The following is a 14,276-nucleotide window of genomic DNA, read 5'->3' as shown; positions in this document are numbered from 1 at the left end:
AAACTGCATTCTGAACAAGAACACAAGGAAAGATAAAAATTAGCAATGAATTTCCTGAATCAAAAAAGGAGACTACCCCAACATGGCAGATAGCAAAGGCAAATCATAGTAGTTCACACAGGAAGGAATCTATATATAAATCCCGAAAACAAAATTCAAACAAGCAAAAATCAGCGCAGGCAAACTGCTTGAGGGTTGTTACTGGTTCACTTTAGGGACCCAGAACCAGACCTTGATGTCAGAATTCATAGCACGTTGTTCTTTATGGTGCTGGGGCCACATGACCATAGTATACTCTTAAGATGTAGTTCTTTTTGCAGATGGACTCATTCTCAAATCTATTTGTCATCTCCATAACAGAATTAAAGAACTTCCAAGATATTTTTATGCATAAATACCAGGCTTTGGGAGGATTCTACTTGATTTTAAAGGTCATGGTTCTGGTATTTGGAATGGAAAAAATTAGATCAAGGAATTCTCTTTTTAAAGTGATCTACTATAAGACATAGCTGCCTCTTGAAATTCGTGTTATGACAAAACCATGAGTATTAATTTATAGTATATGTAGTTAACTTTAACAACCCAAAACACAATTTTTCTTAAGTCTTTCTTCTTGGGACAGGAAGCTGGCAATCTTGCCCCATGTGTTGGCCACAAGTCTTGGCTTTGTAAGGACTGTCAGGTGGCTGATGATGAGGGAGTTCCTTCCACTCGATACTTTAGCTACTGTGGTCAGCTTCCTGGTAGCTATGATGACAAGAGCTACTGCCCGTTCTGGAAAGCCTTAGGCAACTTCTCTGAGAACTTCACTCTCAAAAGCCACTGAACTACCTATAAATCTTTTTTAATTGTTCAGAAGATCTGGTTGCTAGCTTTTCTTTCATTATTTGTATTTCTTCCCCCTTCCTTCCTATCACCTGTTATGTTATCATCTCTGCATAAAGAACAACCACTTATTGTGCTCACAGATTCTGTGGGTCAGGAAATTCAGGAAGGATAAATATATCAATGACATCTCCTTCTGCTCCATAATGTCAGGACCTTAGTTGGGTGACTCAAAGGCTTGAGTTGACTCATCCAAAGGTTGGTTGCTACTGGCTATCAAGTAAGAAGTCAGATGGAGCTGTCAACAAGACCTCTTCATGGATATTTGGGCTTCTTCCCATCATGGGAGCAAAGTTTCAAAAGTGAGCATCAGCAGAAAACCAGGTAAAAGCTTAATCAACTTTTTTTTACTTCAGCAATCTAATAGCACTATGTCCACGATCACAATCCTCCCCATATGAAAGACAAAGAAACACAGGCTCCACCTCTCAATAGGAAGAGTGTCAGAGCCACACTGTAAGAAGAAACAATGTGCCCATTGTTGGAAAATACAATCAACCACATTATCTTTCCCTTTTTCCTACCCTCCCTCCTCCCTCTAGTCCAGAAATTACTTTTGTTTCCATTCACCATTTCCTATCTCTCTTCTACCACTTCTCCTCTCTATGGGATACCTCCTTGTTTTATAGATATAGTCTTATTCTCTGAAATTCCGTTTTCTCCCTACCACACAGTACTTTCAGAAGTAAATGAATATTTCATGAAAGCACCTAACAAAATATCTGACCTGTAACAGGTATATTATATTTTTATTGAAATGCAATCAACATACAATAAACTGCATATTTAAAGTACACAATTGAAGGTTTTGACATATGTACACCCAGGAAGCCATGCCCACAATCAAGATAGTGAATATGTCACCCCCAAAAGTTTTCTTGTAATACCCCTTTGTAAGACCTCCCTCCCATCCCTGCCTGCCCCCCCCCAACTTCCAGCAACTACCGCTTTGCTTTCTATAAATTAGTTTGCATTTTCTATAGTTTTATATAAATGGAATCATATAATGTGTACTTCTTTTGTGGAGGTGGGGAAGATCTGGCTTTTTTTGCTTGGCGTTATATTGAGATTTATTCATGTCATTGTGTATATCAATAGTTCATTGCTTTTTGTTGAGCTGTAGTATTCTATTGTATTGCTATACCACTGTTTGGTTGTTCATTCACCTATTAGTCAGCTCAGACTGCCATAACAAAATGTCATAGACAGGGTGGCTCAACAGAAGCTAAATTTCTCACAGTTCTGAAGGCTGGAAGTTCAAGATCAGGGTGCTGCCAGGGTCAGGTTCTGATGAAGACTCTCTTCCAGGTTTGCAGATGGCTCTTTCTCCTTGTGTCTTCACATTTTGGAGGGCACAGTGAGTTCTTCGCTATCTCTTTTTATAAAAAGACAAATCCTGTCATATTAGGGCCCCTTATGACCTCATTTAAGCTTAAGCACATCCTTATTCCAAACAGTAAATGTTAGGGCTTCAACATGTGAATTTGGGAAAGACACAGTTCTGTAGATAGCAATTCATAAGTTAATGGTCATTTGGGCTGTTTGCACCTTTGGGCTGTTACAAGTTAAGTTGCTAATAACATTTGTGTATGAGTCTTTGTAAGGATATGTATTTTCTTTCCTCTTGGGTACTTGGGAGTGGAATAGCCGGAATCAAGTGGTAAAGATATGTGGTTCTTTTTCCTAAACTGCTAAAACTATTTTCCAAAGTCTTTTTACTATTCTACATCCCCACCAGTAGGGTGTGGGGGTTCCATTTCCTCACTGACCCGAGATAGGGTCAGTTTTGTTCATTTTAGTCATTGCAACAGGAGTGTCATAGTCTCTCACTGTGGTTTTAGTTTGTAATAAATACCTTAATGACCAATAATGTTGAGCATCTTTTCATGTGCTTATTTGCTATTCATATATCTTATTTGGTGGAGTATCCAAAAATATTTGCCCATTTTTGAGTTGAGTTTTCTTTTTATTTCTAGATACAATTCCTTTAACAGGAATAAAGCCTTGTAAAGATTTTCCCCCCTGTCTGTGGCTAATCTTTTCATTTTCTTAACAATGTCTCTTGAAGGGCAAGAGGTTTTCATTTTGATGAAATCCAATTCATCAATTTGCTCTCTCATAGATTTTGCTTTTGGTGTCATTTCTAAGGAATCTCTGCCGACTCAAGGTCACAAAGATTTTCTTCCATGTTTTTTTCTAAAAGTTTTATGGTTTTAAGATTTTACATTTAGATCTAGAATCCATTTTAGGTTTATTTTTGTGGATTATTTGGTATGAATTGAGGCTGTGTTTTTTTCTTTTCGTTTTCTTTTATTGGCATATGGATCTCCAACTGTTCTAGTATCATTTACTGGAAAAAGCTATTCTTTTTCTTTCTTTTTAACTGCATCATCTTTGAGCCTTGTTGTGAGTTAAACTGTGTCAGTCAAAAAGACACCTTCAAGTCCTAACCCCAAGACCCTGTGACTGTAACCTTGTTTGGCTACAAGGTCCTTGTAGATGTGATTAAGTTGAGATGAGGTCATACTGGATAAGGGTGGGTCCTGATACAATGATAAGTGTCTTTGTAAGAAAAAGGAAATTTGGAAACAGAAACAAAGACACAGAGACGAGAACACCGTGTGAAAACGAGGCAGAAACTGGAGTGATGCAGCTATAAGCCAAGCAGCACTGGGGGTGACCGCCCATCCAGGGGCTGGAAGAGAGGCCCCCGACGCACCGCCCTCAGGACCTCGGGAAGGGGCTCTGCCCACACCGGCTCTCAGTCTCCCAGAACTGGGAGGGAATAAACTTCGGTGGTTCGAAACCACCCAGTCTTGGAAAGCAGCCTTGTATATAGTACACTTTCAAAGGTCTGCTAAGCCTTTGTGTGCCTATTAGTTTGGCTGGATCTACAAGACACGCACACACGTATTAATTAATTAATTCATTCATTAACTAATCAGTGTGTTCATCTTGTGGGACTATGTTTGTGTTTCGGAACAGCTGTTCCCATGTTTCACGCGTGTAGCGGCCTCTGAGATGCCCATTGTCTGGCGGGTCGTGGGCTGCGTCCGCCCCTCCTGCTGGCACAGCCCCAGGGAGCCGCTCCCTCGGTCCAGGCAGGGGGAGGGCGGGAAGACCAGCAGGTGGCTGAGCAGACATATCCATGCACACAACCCTACTGACGTGGGCGGTGCAGAGGAGGGGGCAGAGAATGGAGCAGAGTGTGTGCGTGCCGGGAACAGTACCAAGTGCCCCTGGGTGCACAAGCTCCACAGCCAAAGGCCGGCATCCCATGTCGGTGCCCTGCCAGTGAAGTCCCCCTTCCTGTGGGGGCAGGGCTGCCCTGCAGAGTGGAGGGACTGCCCTTCAAAGTGGCTTCCTTCTGCCTCTGGCACTTGACATGCTCCGGCTATCCCCGGGCCCTGGCACAGTCCTCTGGGCCCCTGCCAGGGCCACGTGCAGGGAAATCCACGCACCCTAATTGCTATACTTCACTGGCCCGCGGAGGGACACTCCCTGTCTGACCTGGCATTTACCTCCAGGATTAACTTCATCAGCCTCACATTTTTATATTTGTCAGCGACTTCTTGGGACTTTGACTGCTGGATTATCTGATGGTGCAAAATGAGATTCTCAGAGGAGGGGCACTACTGGAGGATGAACGTTAATTACTCCCCAGAGGGGACACAGGGCCTCATCAGTGCGGGGCAGGCTGACAACGCTGCAGGAAGAAAGAAGAAGGCCGCCGATGACTGAGCACCTGCTGTGTGCAGACGCTGTGCCCGGCACTTCCACACAGTATTTCACACACACTGAGCCATGAGCAAAGCACAGACCCAAACCCAGACAAGGGCGCGGAGCTGTGTGCCGTGTTGGTGCCACTGAGCCATCCAGTGAGCACTGCTGATTGTTCACATCCCTCCCCCACCTTGCACGCGGAGGGGCAAACGCTGGCCTCTTCACGGGACAGAGAAGCCAGGGAGGACAGCTGACGCGAGCCGTCTGAGAAACAGGGATGGTCATGCTTTCAAAGTCTCAGTCTGACAGTCTTTTCGGAAATCCTAATTTCACGATATCTGTAAGGATTGTGTAAAAAACAGGTGTCATTGGACACTATTTCTTCACTATCCGGGGCCTTACATAACCCGAGGTAATCTCCTATCAAAAGGTCAAAGTCTATTTCCAAGGACAATGGCACACTGCCGGAATTATAGCGTATCCCTTACCTACAAACTGGATAAAATGCTCTGTAAACTCAAGGCCAATTACCACATCCGGGCTCCCACGTGGACCTAAGCATAGGCCGTGTACACTGCGGGCACACCAGCCAAACGGTTATTTATGGGGCTTGGCAGAGAAGTCTTTATCAGGGTGTTTAGTCATGGTCTCAGTGACAGCACCCACTGTGACAGTGAGCAGGAAAGTGAATAATCACATACCTGACTTGGAAGGTCAATTCCTGCTCATAATTCTAATTATTAAGCACACCGTTGCTGAGGGCGCTCTGCAGCTGGGCTCCCCGCAGTGAAGGTAGGCTGCTCATTATTTAGTGTTTCTCCTTTGTTATAGTCAGGCAGCAGCACAAGCAGGGACTGCCCTCATGCGGTCCCTTTATTCTGAGGAAGAAAAGATGAGGGCTTCTTCTCCTTGAAATGGGAGGTTTGTGCTTATTTCTCCCCCTCATTGTTAAGTGCATGGGTCAATCTCAGGGTCCATAAAATACAAATTAATTAGGATCACCCCTGAGCATCATCATAGTTGAATAGTTTCCCTACCAACTAAATACTCTCCAGCAAGGAAAAAGAAATGATGGGACCCTCCCATTTTATCTCAAAGAGAAAAAACGGAAAGACACTTGCGGTTGCAGAAATAGGAACCCACAGCACAGAAGTCTCCATAGGTTCCTTCTAGCCAAAGATACATGAAAATAAAAAATGCCAGCACAGGAAGAATGCAACCATCTCAAAGAGGGTCGCATCAGTTGAATTACTTAGCCATTGTTGGCACGGTTTTCCAATGAATAAACAAGATAGATAAATAGCAAGCTGAAGTAGACAGATTGTTTTTATATTGTCTGTATTAATCAGCACACTTGGGAGTCTAAATTATTGGCTACTAATCATAAGACTGTTCCAAGGATGACCACGTAGTCTTTTTCTTTCCAAGTCTTTGCTTCTAACTGGCGTGACTGCACATGGCCGCGTTCTAAGAGTTGGCCTAATGTTGTCTTCAGTTATTGAGCCGAAGTTCCACTGTGCAGGGCAGGTTTCTCCCTCTCCAAACTGAAATGAACAGTGAGGTCCAGGTATAGTGACCCTGGAGCTGAAGAAATACACATCTCAACCAGGTGGATGTTGGGGCTGCTCACCAACATGCCCGTTCTCCCCCTCCCAGGTGCGCAGTGGGACACAGGTAAGTAAGACTCTGCTCTTCTCCACCCCGCTATAGTTAAGTGTGCCCATGTGACTGCCCAGAGCCAATCAAACACAATCCAGGACCTTTACAGCCAATGCAGAATTTGCCACGTCTCCTGCTCCCTGCTGCAGTGATCTTTAAGTCGGTGCAAGATGGCCCAGCCTGTGATGGCACAGTGGGTAAAGCATGGACCTGGAATGCTGAGGTTGCTGGTTCAAAACTCCAGGCTTGCCCAGTCAAGGCATATACGAGAAGCAACTTGTACGAGTTGATGCTTCCTGTTCCTGCTCCCTTCTCTCTTTCTCTCTCTCCTTTCTCTAAAATCAATAAATAAAAAAATCTTAAAGTCAGTGCAAGACGGAGCCCCTGTCCGTTTAGGTCTCTCAGTGACTACTAAGTAGGGCCTCCCACTGGCCTGGACCAGAGGAGAGCTGACATCCAACAGAGACATCAACCTTCCCAGTATAAAAGCCAATAAGATTTTGGAGTTACTTATTATGGCAGTATAATTTAGCCTGACTAATACAAGAGCAAAACTTAACTCCTCTTAAGAAGAGAAACTAAATAGCCCTGGCTGGGTAGCTCAGTTAGTTAGCTTGTCACCCCAATACACCAAGGTTGTAGGTTTGATCCCCAGTCAAGGATCAACCAGGGAATGCATAGATGGGCGGAGCAGCAAATCAGTGTTTCTCCCTTTCTTGCTCCCTTTCTCTCTCTCTCTAAAAATCAATCAATCAATTTTTTTTTAAAAAGACAGAAACTAACCAACTGGTATGAATAGAATGATGACGACTGATGTGTCATCAAAAATGCATGTTCCCTGTTCTTTTGTTTTTCCATGGTCAAGAATGAATTTCATTGACCACTTCATTTCACTTTCTTTCATTTCTCTTCAAAGTCAACAGCACACAATTCCAAGATTAGAGGCATAAAATAGCACTGCACCCAGAGATGGACAGGCACATGGGAAGTGAGGCCAAGTGACAATGGACGCAGACCAGAGTCATGCAGCTGCAAGCCAAGTGACATGAAGGAAGCCAGCAACCCCCAGAAGCTGGGACAGAAGCACGAATCCCCAAGATGGAGTCAACCCTGCTGACACCTTGATTTTGGACTTCTGGCCTCCCGACCTCTGTAAAAATAAATTATTAATGTTTGCCACTCAGTTGTGAGCACTTTGTTACAGAAGTGCTAGGGAATGAACACAGTGACTTCAAACATTTTCTACCACTCCTCTGCCTGACTGGCATTTTTACAATGAGTTCTTACACAATGACTCATTACACATTGGTCCTGCACATCCTTGTATCTTAAACTTTAATAATTTCCAGGCTTCTTCCTGAATTGAGTAAATCAGGGTATGAGTCCAAACTCTTCGTACACCAAATACACCCCATCAAGATCAGAAGCAATGTCTTGTTTTTTAACCCCTCTTTCAATTCCTTCTGAGACCTAGCGCAGTGCCTGGTCCACAGCAGGGCCTCTGAAATATTGACTAAGAAAACTATAGAAGGCACAGTGGCCACTCCCTTATTCTTTGTGTACTTCTCATCTTATACTAAACAGTGATTTAGGACAACTGATTACTAAGTCTGTTAGTGTTGGCTCCTTTCATGGCCAATTACCAAACAATAAACTGGGCCTCTTTGGCAGCCAATCTAAATCGGTCCATCCAAAGATAGATGCCAACTATTCCATGGTCCATTACAACATTCCCATCCATGAATACATCAGGGCAAGGAAAAGGGCAGACAACCACTAGAACTAGGCTTGGAGTGCTTGAACTAACGGGAACATCATTAATCACTGAGGGCAGAACAAGAAACCTAAGACTTAAGAGGCAAAAGTCAAGTTAGTCTGAAAAAATGAGATGCCGTGTGCATACAGCCCTGTCATTGATGACTGTGTATGAGAACCACATCCCTCAACAGAAGCTCTGTTTACTCATTTGTTATTGGTCTTAATGAGTTGGCTCACAGGTGCGCTATCTGTTGGCTTCCATATACACTTGACTTTCTTTCCAAGTGTAAGGCAAAGCCAATTTCTCTTTTTGGTTTGGAAGGAGTCCTAATGACCTGAGAACCAGCACATTTCAATTTCATGAGGATTAAGATTCGCTGTATTGAAATGCAACCAACATGCAAATTTCAGTCTCACACACAAAGAAAGCCAACTCAAGGTCTTCTCCCAAACTACTGAATGCCTACAAGCTTCTCAAATCAACCTCATCTTCTGAAATCATAGCCCTTACAGGCAAACAGATGGTCCTTGAAGCACCGCTTGCACCATTAATCTTCCCAATCCGTGGCATTTGGGGGATGTTTTAATTAGCTTGGCTGTTTTGTCATTCCTTGAAGTATTTCAAAGTATCTGCTGGCTTCCTACAGGTCTCAAGAAGATGCCCCCTTCCTGAGAAGTGGCTAGGACATCTATATTTGCCTTCAAAGTTCTATGGCTTTTGGCCCTGGCCGGTTGGCTCAGTGGTAGAGCGTCGGCCTGGCATGCAGAAGTCCCGGGTTCGATTCCCGGCCAGAGCACACAGGAGAAGTGCCCATCTGCTTCTCCACCCCTCCCCCTCTCCTTCCTCTCTGTCTCTCTCTGCCCCTCCTGCAGCCGAGGCTCCATTGGAGCAAAGATGACCCGGGCACTGGGGATGGCTCCTTGGCCTCTGCCCCAGGCGCTAGAGTGGCTCTGGTCCCAACAGAGCGACGCCCCGCAGGGGCAGAGCATCGCCCCCTGGTGGGCAGAGCGTCGCCCCCTGGTGGGCGTGCCGGGTGGATCCCTGTCCGGCGCATGCGGGAGTCTGTCTGACTGTCTCTCCCCGTTTCCAGCTTCAGAAAAAAAAAAAAAAAAAAAAAAAGTTCTATGGCTTTCTGAGACAAGCAGCTCATCTTCATATTTCCTTTCCACCACTAATTGTTATATTTGAAGGTCTTGGCAAATTCTGGGACCATAATCACAGTAAATCTGAAACAAGAGAAAGTCAGCTGGCAATGATACCGTGAAGGCTTCTGTGCTCCTTTCAGGATGGACAGGCCACAAACGGTGCACTAGTTGACTGCCCACCTTGAGTCCCAGAAAGGGTCTCAGAATTCTCAGCATTTCCTCCACAGATCAACTCTGAAAATGCAAATAGCCCAAAGGAGACAAATTCTCTTCTTCCAAGATATTTTGATCCATTGCAGTGTTGACTGGGGCATGAAAGTCATGGCAACTTTTGTAGAGCCAGGAAGAAAAGGGCTTTGATGCTGCCTGGGCAACACAGAATACAGATCCAGAGAGGACCCGGAGACAGGGAGGACAGAACCCTCTGTCTCCGATGGGACAAAGCACCATCATTGCAGAAAGAAGACATCTGAGTCCCTTACAGCTGTAGTCCCCAACCTTTTTTGGGCCACAGACCAGTTTAATGTCAGAAAATATTTTCACAGACCAGCCTTTAGGGTGTGATGGAAAATCTATCACGTGACCAAGACAAGCGTCAAGAGTGAGTCTTAGACAGATGTAACAGAGGGAATCTGGTCATTTTTTAAAAATAAAACATTGTTCAGACTTAAATATAAATGAAACAAAAATAATGTAAGTTATTTATTCTTTCTCTGCAGACTAGTACCAAATGGCCCACGGACCGGTACCAGTCTGTGGCCCAGGGGTTGGGGACCACTGCCTTAGACGTAAGAAGAGTATCCTGTTAAAGAGCAAGAAGGCACTGGGTTCCGGAAAGTTTGTGTCAGTAGAGCAGTGTTTTTCAACCAGTGTGCCGCGGCACACTAGTGTGCCGAGGGAAATTAAACATGGGTCCCCTGCTTGCCAGATATGGCCCACGGAGGCTATTTATCCGGCCCACCGTCAGCCGCCTCCATCCGAATATAAACATTCCCCGCACAATCCCTCCAGCTATCAGCGACAGGAAGAGTGGACACACAGGGAACGCTCACTGACCAATCACCTTCTAGGATTCATCCCGACCACTAGCGATGAACCAATAGTAGGCCGCCTCTCATCCACACCCAGGAAGGTCCCCGCTCCGGCTGCCGCGCACTTGTCATTGTGTGACCACGGCGAGTAGTTGAAGCTGCTACTCCTCCCCATGGTCCCAATTTCTAATCCTGGTCAGGACTGGAGGTAAATGTTGCCACCACTAGATGAAGCCTCAGCCTCAGCTGGTTATGTCTATCCTGATGGTATATATAGATATTTGACCTTTTTCTTTTTAAAAGAGGCCCCCGCAGTGGGTGATATGCAATGCATCACAATGTTATCTAACTTTAAAGCTAAAGTTTGCTGATCTTCCTTTGGACAGTTTTTGGTTATCTGTTGCCAAGGAGTTCCCCATTCTGGCCAACAAAGCTATTTTGACATTGCTCCTGTTTTCAACCACATATCTCTGTGAGCTGAGCTTCTCAAGCTTGACTGCGATAAAAACTAAAAACAGAGAGAGACTGAGAACTGTTGAGGAAGAGCTTCGTATGTGTCTTTCTACCATTCCTGCCAGGATATCCCTTTTGTGTTCATCGAAACAGGCCCAGGTTTCACACTAAGTGAGTATAAATACATTTAGAAACTATATTATTAACTATATGTATAATATGTACTGTGTTAGAGTGTCTTTTGTGTCATTTTGGTAGGTGGTGTGCCCCAGGATTTTGTAAATGTAAAAAATGTGCCGTGGCTCAAAAAAGGTTGAAAATTACTGCAGTAGGGGACAGAAAAAGACGATGGCAGCGGGGGTTGGGGGACAGTAACTGAGCTGGCTCCTGCACAATTGTGCCCAGAATTGCCTCCACTGTGCGCAGATGCCAGTTCCACATGTGAAGATGCCACATTAAGCCACCACTGGGGTCCTGAAGGAGGACATGGCAGAGGGGGTCTGCCTGAGGGAAGCGTACCTAGCCTGGGATGCTGTGACGGGATGAGGGACAGAGAATAGAGTCAGGGACACCAGGGGCCCTGGAGAGCTGGGAGAGGGAGCTGAGACATGGGGAACAGGGGCCATGCTCACTCCTTACTGCTGGGAACTGGCGCTAATCCTACTGCTGCGTTCAAGACAGCTCGTTGACAAGCAGCCGGGGAGTGACCAGACAGAAGTCAGAACAGGGCAGAAAAGGCGCAAAGCCATAGATTTTCTGCATAAAGCCCACTGTTCCAAAACCTCTCCAGTCTCATACCGAGTCAGAGGTCCCAACTGCAGCCTGCACCTGCCCTGCACCGTGGTGGACACGGCCAGGTACCAGTTAGAAGTATCTGTCTGAGTTACAGAAAAGGGTACAAACAGTGGCCTGGGCAAAGATGTCTTGTTCTCACAAACAAGATTTCTCTTGTTGCCTTTGTGACTCAGTGGTGTCAGGGCCAATGCTGCTGCAATTCTCAAGTTACAAGATGGCACCTTTGGCTTCAACGACCAGATCTCACACTGCATTTCAAGGCAGGCAGCCGAAGACAGGGCTGGGACAGGTTTTCCTCTGGACCTTCCTCTTAGCAGACAGGAAAACCTTTCTGGAAAGGCCCCTGCAGACTTCTTCCATTCTTGTTGATCTGTTTCATGTTCCTGCCTTTAGACTGGGGACCATGAACAAATTCCCTAACATGACTAGATCCCCAGTTAATGCCTGTCCAAGATAGGTTGCCTTGCTCCTTCCTACGCGCACGGAAGATGGGGCAGTGCCTTCAGAGGGCTCTACTTGTATTATTGCTGAGATCCGAGGGCAGACCAAGTGCTGCTGGCACACGGCGGAGGCATCAAGACCAACACAAGCAGGAGGCAGCTGGGCCTGCCAGTGGAGAGAAGAGCCTCCATCCCACACAGGCATCCTCTCCAAATTTAGAAGCAAGAACCAGCCTTCCCAGAGGCTCCTCTGAAACTGTTAAGAAATTATAATTAGACTTTGCGCTTCTGCTCAGCCTCGCGTGGCGGGAGCTCAGGGCGCTTCCTCGCACCGTCCCATTAATCTTCACGCCACCATTCGAGGAGCCGGCATCTACTGTCACCTTTATTTTCGGGATGAGGGAGCTGAGATGTAGGTGCAGGTTAATGTCTTGCCTGATGTCATTTGCTCAGTGAGTCACCAGCCATCTGGGGATGGGACCAAAACTGACGGATGAAAATAACTACCTCAGTTCACTGAAGACCCTGGGCAAGTACGTGGAGGTCATTTATTTACCCAGATGTCATGAGCCCTGAAAGGTGACTTCATGGACGGATGGATGTCAGGGCTCTGAACAAAGAGGCAAGAGGAGCAGAAGGAGAATGGTGATTCCCTGCCCAGGCATCCTGGGCAAGTGACTTGCACCTTCTGAATACTTTCCTGATTTAAAAGAAAAAAAAAAAAAAAGAATGATAATACCTACCTTCCCACCAGGTGAGGTCATACCAAGAAGATGCCTTCTATGAACCTGGAAGGAGGTCCTCACCAGATATTGAACCTGCTGGGACCTTGAACTTGGACTTCCAGCCTCACAACCTTGCCTGCTACACCGTGGGTAGAAAACATGAGATTGTCAAAAGTATGAATGAGTCTGATCTGACTGTCCAAAGCACCTGAAACAAGCATGTCCATGTTTGGATGTTTTTTAAAATGGTAGTATCTACCCCCATCTAATTCACTCAGCTGATTCAAAGACAAAAGGAATGTGTCCAATGAAACCACATGAACTAGGACATTTTATAAAATCTGCCCATTGAGGGAGTTGGTGAAACCAACATTTAAAATCAGCCTGCTGCTCTGGGCTTACAAGGACGATCCTAAACTGTTAGCAGAGGGTGAATAGGACCACGAAGTTCCTTTCTGCTCTTCAGTGCACCGTGAGCCTATTTTCAGCTCATACTGTATGCGACATGCTACACAGAACGCAGATCTAACTGGGATGCAACCCGTGTCTGCTAGGAAATACAGCCCAGAGAAGAAGGCAGACAGATGAACCGTGTATTTCATTGGAAGGCAAAATACATAAAACCAGACTTATAACAGCCAAGGAAGCCAAACGGGGGATAAGGGGTAACGGCGGGTTTTGAGTCAGCCAGTGGGCTGGGTGGGGGAGGCAAGGGGGGAGAGGGGAGCAGTGCACACGAGCTGAAACAAGGGAAACCTTTTCCTTTCCTTCCCCGGGCCCACCGTAAAGCCAGTAGCCAAGGCCACCATCACAGGCCCCTGGCCCATGCAAGTTCACATTTGATTCGGACAGTCGATAATGAAACAACAGAGCCAAAAACGGGTGGGCCATTACCTCTAATCCTAGCTTGCACTAGGGTGGGCAAGTAAAACTGCACACTGGGCTCCAAAACCCACTCATTTCAGTGCTCACAAAGCCACTGACTTATCCAAGCTTCCTAGAACCAAAGCTTTCTACCTCACCAGCCCCATTCACCTCTGTTCCCATCTCCTTCTCTCTGCACAAACTCTGCACTAACTGGCTTTTCCCTCAGCACTCTGCCATCTTGGCTGCCTCTCCTCTTCTCCACGTGGCCTTACTCTGCTCTCCTCTCTGCTCTCTGCTCTAATGCTAATCTCAGGAACCGAGGGAGAGCAAGCTCCCAGTCTGCCCCACTTTATAGTGTAAAAATCAAAACCTTTAATCCAATATACAAATAAGGAAGTCTCTGATACAAAGTCACTTATCTGAGGCATAATGGGATTCCTCATGAGAGTGCACCACCCCACATCATGCAATCAGTCAAGGGTGTGGGGAAAAGCTTAGCCTTAAAACTAAGCCTTAGGCTATAAACCACCCTGCCTGCTTACAGCCTGTCCCCCACACCCATGCAAACTACAAGCAAGCAAACATCCTATTTAAAAACTTATTTGACCAACATCCACCATCCTCCCCTCTGAGCAGAGCGAAGCCGAGGTGATAGAGCAGCAGAGGCTGAAGCTGGATTTGCTTTGTTTCCCTCTGCAGGCCAGGACGCTCCGAGTGACAATATCCTGGGGCGTGCCTCTCTCCGAAGGCAGCCCTATTTTCGACCACGGGAGGGCGCCTGTCCTCCTCCGCCG

Source organism: Saccopteryx leptura, chromosome 11 (assembly GCF_036850995.1).
Source record: "Saccopteryx leptura isolate mSacLep1 chromosome 11, mSacLep1_pri_phased_curated, whole genome shotgun sequence".
Taxonomy (NCBI): Eukaryota; Metazoa; Chordata; class Mammalia; order Chiroptera; family Emballonuridae; genus Saccopteryx; species Saccopteryx leptura.
This window is presented reverse-complemented; position numbering follows the sequence as displayed.